General features: G+C 47.3%; 2 pseudogenes; one reads left to right on the forward strand and one right to left on the reverse strand.

Annotated features, from left to right (window-relative positions):
- Positions 1–212: 212 nt before the first annotated feature.
- On the reverse strand, positions 213–853 carry LOC119294034 (annotated as a pseudogene).
- Positions 854–2,316: 1,463 nt separating this feature from the next.
- Positions 2,317–5,848, forward strand: LOC119292895 (annotated as a pseudogene).
- The last annotated feature ends 364 nt before the right edge of the window (positions 5,849–6,212 follow it).

The following is a 6,212-nucleotide window of genomic DNA, read 5'->3' on the forward strand; positions in this document are numbered from 1 at the left end:
GGATGCTCTCAAAATGGTACTGTCAAACACATTTTGGAGCTCTGTTTTTGTTTTTTTAGACACCTATTTACACATTTGTTTTAGCATGGCTCCTGCAACAAGTGTATATCATCAGTTCACAAAAATGAAGAAACTACATTATGTGAGTGTGCACGCGCATCTATATCAATCATACCTGTGCTTTAGAAAAATAATTATTTTGGGCAATTAACTAGAGTAATAATGATTGTGCAGTGATGATATATATCAATAAGAAGAGTACATGGTTGTTTGCCAAAAGCAACTGGTTACAAGGATTCAAATGTGAAAGTGGAACGGTTCCACAACTCACGAAAATGACAACGAAGCACGGATCGAAAGCAAATCTTAGTCGGCGCCCGTACGTGCAGCAGTACGCGCCCGTTAATGGCCTGGGCAAGTGAAATCGGACGGGTATGTCTTGCCACAGTGGTTGAGGAGGAGGCTGATGTCCACAGGTACGTCGAGGTGGATGCCGAGGACGTTGGCCCTGACGGCGGTGCAGAGGCAGACGATGGCGTCAAGGTCGACCAACCCCTGGAGCAGCGGCAGCACTCGTCGCGCGCCGGAACGCCGACCTTGAGGCCGAGCAGGCCGCCGAGAACGTTGGCACACACCCGCAGCTTTAGCGCGTCAATAGAGCACTGCCCGCCGTGGTCGTGCGCTCCTCCTCCGTGGTATGGCGGCGGAACGACAACGGGCGGTGTCGGCACGACGACTGGCGGCTGGCAATACGGTCCGCAGCCGTGCGTGGCGACGGCGGAGAGGAGGAGGCTCAGGGCGACGAAGATGGCAGCATTGGATGTCATCGTGAGCGTGTGCTTGAGTGGGATAGCTAGTGCTTTGGGTTTGGGATGCATGAGAGCTTGGAGAGAGTGTTGTATTTATAGCCGGGGGATATGGATGCGTGCATGCATGGGATCGAACTGTTTGGTGTAGTAGCTTAGGTATGTAGCATGATCGATCATACGTGGCCATGTGCGATTCGATCGGCTTCGAGACTGCTTGGTTGTCATCCGGGTGTATCATTTGTTTGATACGACAATATTTTAGCATGATCAGGGACTGACGGTTTGGGTATATTAATCCTGGAGATACGGCAACAAGTTAAGCAATACCCTTGCATGTTCATCCATGTTAGCCAACCTTGTCATGCCACACAACATATTTTAGAGTAAAAAGGACAAGATTGTACAAGCAAGTTGAGAAATAGCCATGCCGTGTGAGCGTGGACAAGGAAATACTGATCAGAAAAAGTAAAAAATTGATGTTAGATTTTTAGGCACAATAAATCTAACATTTTTCGTGGCAATTTATATTGCGCGATTATGACAAATTTAGTTTGCAAAGTACGACAATTTTCTGATAAAAAGAATAAACAGGGTGCATTTGCCATGCTCGTCAACTAACTTATCATTCTTGAAGAACATTATTTGTCTTCAAAATGTTTGATTTACCATGGTAAAAAATCTGAAGTCAGGTTTGTAGTGGAGTCCATAATAATATCAAGAGATAAGAGAAGAATGTGACCACAGGCCTCCTCAGAGCTCAAGCACTCTCGGCCGTTGGATCATTTCCCTTGATGCGTTTCTGGACGTCGGATTGAGATATGAATGAACCTGGGCCGTTGGATCTGAGGTAAACACGGCTGAAATGAATAGTAATGGCAGCAAAATGTAAATGCCATGCCCCCACCGGGGCATTTTGGTCATTTCGCTAGGGGGGTATAAAAGGCGGCCGCTCCCGTGGCGGAGACCTAGCCGCCGCCTCCTCCTCCCGCACCCGCTCGTCCCTCCCCCTCCTCCTCTACGCCTCCTCCACCCTAACCCTAGCAGCACCCCACGCCGCCGCCGTCTCCTTCGCCGAGCCCGCCAGACCCCCGCCGCCCACCTCCCCTGCGTCGTGGCCGTCGTCCACCACCACCGCCACCGCGGCCCCATCCTCTTTCCATCCCTGCCGGCCCCAATCCCCTCACCTTCTCTCCCGTGGCCAGTGGATTCGCCTCGCGACCGCGCCGCCCTCTCCTCCTTCCTCCGGCCTCCCTGCCGTGCCGCCCCGCCGCCTCCTCCCTCGCTCGCTTCCTCTCCTCCCGCAGTCGCCTCCCTCCCTCCCTCGCTCTCGTGCAGTCGTCGCGGCGCTCCCGCATCTCCTCCCCTTCCTCTCCCACCGCCATGTTCGCGGAGGCGCTGTAGATCCCCGCCGACCAGGCCGCGCTGGCACTCGGGGCGCTCGCCGCCGTGCTCCCCAGCGACGACGACGGGCGCCGCCACCAGTGCCTCCTTCTCCGCTGCTACCTGACCTCCTCCTCCTCCCCTCGTGCCATTCCCCAACCCTAGCCGCCGCTCCCCGCTCGCCATCCTCCCCGTCCACGGCTGCCACGCGCGTTCCCGCACCAACCCACCACCTCGCCGCGGGGGCGCGTCCGCCGGGGCTGCCCTTCCACGCCGTCTCCGTCCGCCCCCGCCACTCAACGGCCACGTCGGCCTCGGCGTCAAGTGCGCCAAGGAGGCGGCCACGGCCATCCGCGGCGGCATCATCCTCGCCAAGCTCTCCATCATGCCCGTTAGGAGGGGCTACTGGGGGAACAAGAACGACCAGCCCCATACCGTCCCATCGTCAGTACGGTGTGTGCCTCCCCTTCTTCCCCCTTATCCTCTCCCCTTCGCTCGGGGAGAAGAGGAACCCAACCGAATCGAATCCAGGGGAGGAGAGGCAATCTGTAGATAGATAGATGGATTGGTGGAAGAACCCCCAAATCGAGTCCATCCTCTTTGCTTTGGTTAGAATTAGCTGGTGGCTGCCTTTCTGTTGATTAGAATTAGGTGCCGTGGGGATGTTCCCGTGGTTGGATCCGTTCCGCTGTTCCCGTGGTTAGCTCCATTCCCCTCTGTTTCCTTTGCTTCACGCCATGGATTTCTTGTTCTTACTGCGCAGGATTGGGTTCTGACCGGGTTTCTTTCCTCCCTACTTCTGGTTGTTCTTCTTGCAGCGTGGAATCAGCAGCAAAGTGGAGGAATTTCAGGCGGAGGAAGGATTTGGCCGGCAGCTCAGGTGCCCGCCCCCTGGGGGTCTGAAATCGTGGCCGCCCGCGTCCCCCAGAAGGTGCTGCAGTTCGCCGACATTGATGATGTCCTCACTTCCTCTCGTGGATCCACCAAGGTATAAACTAACCCTCCCTATATCCATATTATGCGATGCTCTCATCATTGGAACTTACTGTCAGTACAAAATTGCTTGTATTATGTGTGCATAGTGTAGAATGTTCAGTTTAATTATGCTGAATCTTCTGATCTGCTTCCAAAGTGATTGCCTTGTGCAGCGTGAACTATTATAATTGCACTTGATGCAGTCTCATATATGGCAACTGATTAGTCTTGAAGTGATAATGTGTCTTTATCTACTTTATACTTCTACAATACAATACGAGAGATATGACAGTATGGAGTTCATTTAGAGTCTTGGCAGATCATATTCTAGATTATTGATCACTACATGGAATCCTACAATGTCAAGAATCTCATATATGCAGTCATCAGTCTTGCGCACACGAAGATGAGGTCTGAGCTTGGCATGATTACTCTCCACAAGACTTACAAACAACCATAAACGTGTGCCCCCTCTATGTTAGGATGTAAATTTTGCGCATAATGGTATTTTTAGGAGTATGCATTCTGTCACAAAAAAAGTGTAGTTCTGAACCTGCTAGATTTAAATCAGAAGATGTCGTGCTGACTGAGAAATTTCAAGCAGAAGATGCACATATTGTACTTCTCTTGACTATTGTTTCTTCCTCCATTTTCCCTTTGTGGGTATGTCCATTTTTCATTAGATAGTTTTCTACAACGCATATGCGATAAATTCACAAATTTATAATTTTGACGTACTGCTGAAGGTAGAGGGACAAAAATTCAAGATTCAAATGAGCGACTCAAATTTAGGATTTCAGTGTATTGTTTTCCGCAAGAAAAAAACATACTTTACTGCCACCCTTTATCCACTTACTATTAAACACTGATGTTAACTACTCAATCAGTAGGTTCTACAGATCATCTCCCTCTTTGTTTGGGTCAAAGGAAATTGTATATTGCCTGTTTTGATAAGTTGGACAAGAGGCTGTCAGTTCTGTTCATGGTTGCACATATGCTCAGTTACTGTATTAAGAAAGCTGCAGCCTGCCCAAGGGGCTGTCAATCCACCAGGTTACAGTCCAGGCCAAGCTATTAATTCCCATCCTGCCCAAGGGAACTATGAGTATTGTTTTATCCGGTTTATATCGTGCTCCGCATTGGTTACCTAGAAAATATAATAATACATCGGCTGTTTCATGCTGGAACAAGTTCCTAATGTTTTCAAAATTCTTACTTTCTCTTGGATGTTCATATTTCATACAAACACATGTTATGCTCTTTGTGTATACGATACGTCTAGAAACTTTAAAACTTCTGCACAATCTGACAGTGATCCTTTATGTTTTAGGATCTTGAATGTACTGTTAGGATCGGATGTCAGGTTTTCCGGTTTATTATTCTTATCAGATTTCTGTTGTATGTATTTCTGCTCTCTACTATGTTTTGCTTCCAATAAGTAGTAGTTAGTATACCATTTTTTTGTGTTTTTGCAGTGGTAATTATGTATGATTCTCAATACATGCATTATTCTTTCTCTTGATTTGTCCCTCTTTTACTTGCATGCTATTCTTTTTAATGGTTTTACACGCATTATGTAACGAAAAATGTAGAGGTTGGATATATATTTGCTATGCATTATTGAAGCGCTGCAGTGCATAAATATCTTTCCATGTATTTGGTGAACAGAAATGGAATCGCCACCTTCACAGCAGAACATCACGCGCCAGTGGTCGATGGACTGCCAATGCTGCTCCAAAGGGGCTGACCTTCACCTCCCCGTGTCCCTGAACAAGATGGACCAATGAGTTGTGACCATGTCCTCTCCGAGAAGTGCATCAAGGTGGCCATCAAATTGTCGCTGCTACTACTGCTCGACCTGTGCTCTGAACGGGGCTGACACCGCGTGCTGCTTGCCATTGGAGCAGGCCATGGAGCTTCTGCTTGCCATGCGTGCCTCCTTCCTTCGACAGAAGCACCAGGTAGTATTTACTATGTTGAGTGATCTTCCTTTTCCTCTTAAAAGTACAGTTTTGAAAAAAAATCTAGACTGGTTCAGTGTTTCTCCTAATTAGAAATAACTCTAATCAATAATCGTTACAAAGCCTCCTAATTAGAAATAACTCTAATCAATAACCATCACAAAGCCACCTAATTAGAAATAACTCTAATCAATAACTGTTACAAAGCCTCTGTGTGTGTGACATCTGCTCTTTCCATTTTCTTGGCTTGCAGGTCGCCGCTGGAGCCGGACAAGGTCATGATGACTTGCCTTACCTGGTGAGGTACTGACTAGGAAGAGTACAAGCCGCCACCACCATGTACCATATGGCGCCGTCAAGGACATCATACTGCTGATGATCTACAGGTCTGTTTCTCCTTCTCTCCCTCTCTCTCAAATGTCAAGCTCGATTCTTATCATTTTGCACAATGGAGGTCCCCTGGAAGCCACTTGACCGGAATGACGTGTCTTGTGATATGCATTTCATACGGTTGCTTTCCTTTGATATTTTCCTGCTTTGTATTTGTCTATGGATACGAACAAATATGATTATGATTCCTGCATTGCATATGGTTGCTTTCCATTGATGATAAATGGTGAACAACTATGGTGTTTTTCCAGCTTAACTACAGAAAGTTGAAATGTGCCTAGCTCGAATCCATTTGTCACTCAAGCGTCTTCCTTTCTACTTCATATATGGTTCTGGTATGTCCTTTATACTCAGTACATTCATGTCTGGTTTGTGAGATCTGCTAAATTTAATGTTGCGCCACATGCAAGATAGATGATCTCCATATATTATTACTTTTGACTGACAAGAAGTTCAGATATTGTTGCTCTGTACTAATTATACTGAGATTATTTCTCTCTTATTGCTTTGGATGCTGAAATGTATTTCCGACCCTATACAAAAATATCTTTGTGTGTAAATAATGCATCACATAGTTTTTCTGTTGATAAACAAAATTTTGATGTATAAGCACTACCAAATCAGATTACCAGACTAAGAAATCTACCGCTCGCTCCACAATAGGAATCGAAGAGTACCCTCATTTTAGTCCTTGAAT

The sequence above is a fragment of the Triticum dicoccoides genome, chromosome 4B (genome assembly GCF_002162155.2).
Source record: "Triticum dicoccoides isolate Atlit2015 ecotype Zavitan chromosome 4B, WEW_v2.0, whole genome shotgun sequence".
In the NCBI taxonomy this organism is placed as follows: domain Eukaryota; kingdom Viridiplantae; phylum Streptophyta; class Magnoliopsida; order Poales; family Poaceae; genus Triticum; species Triticum dicoccoides.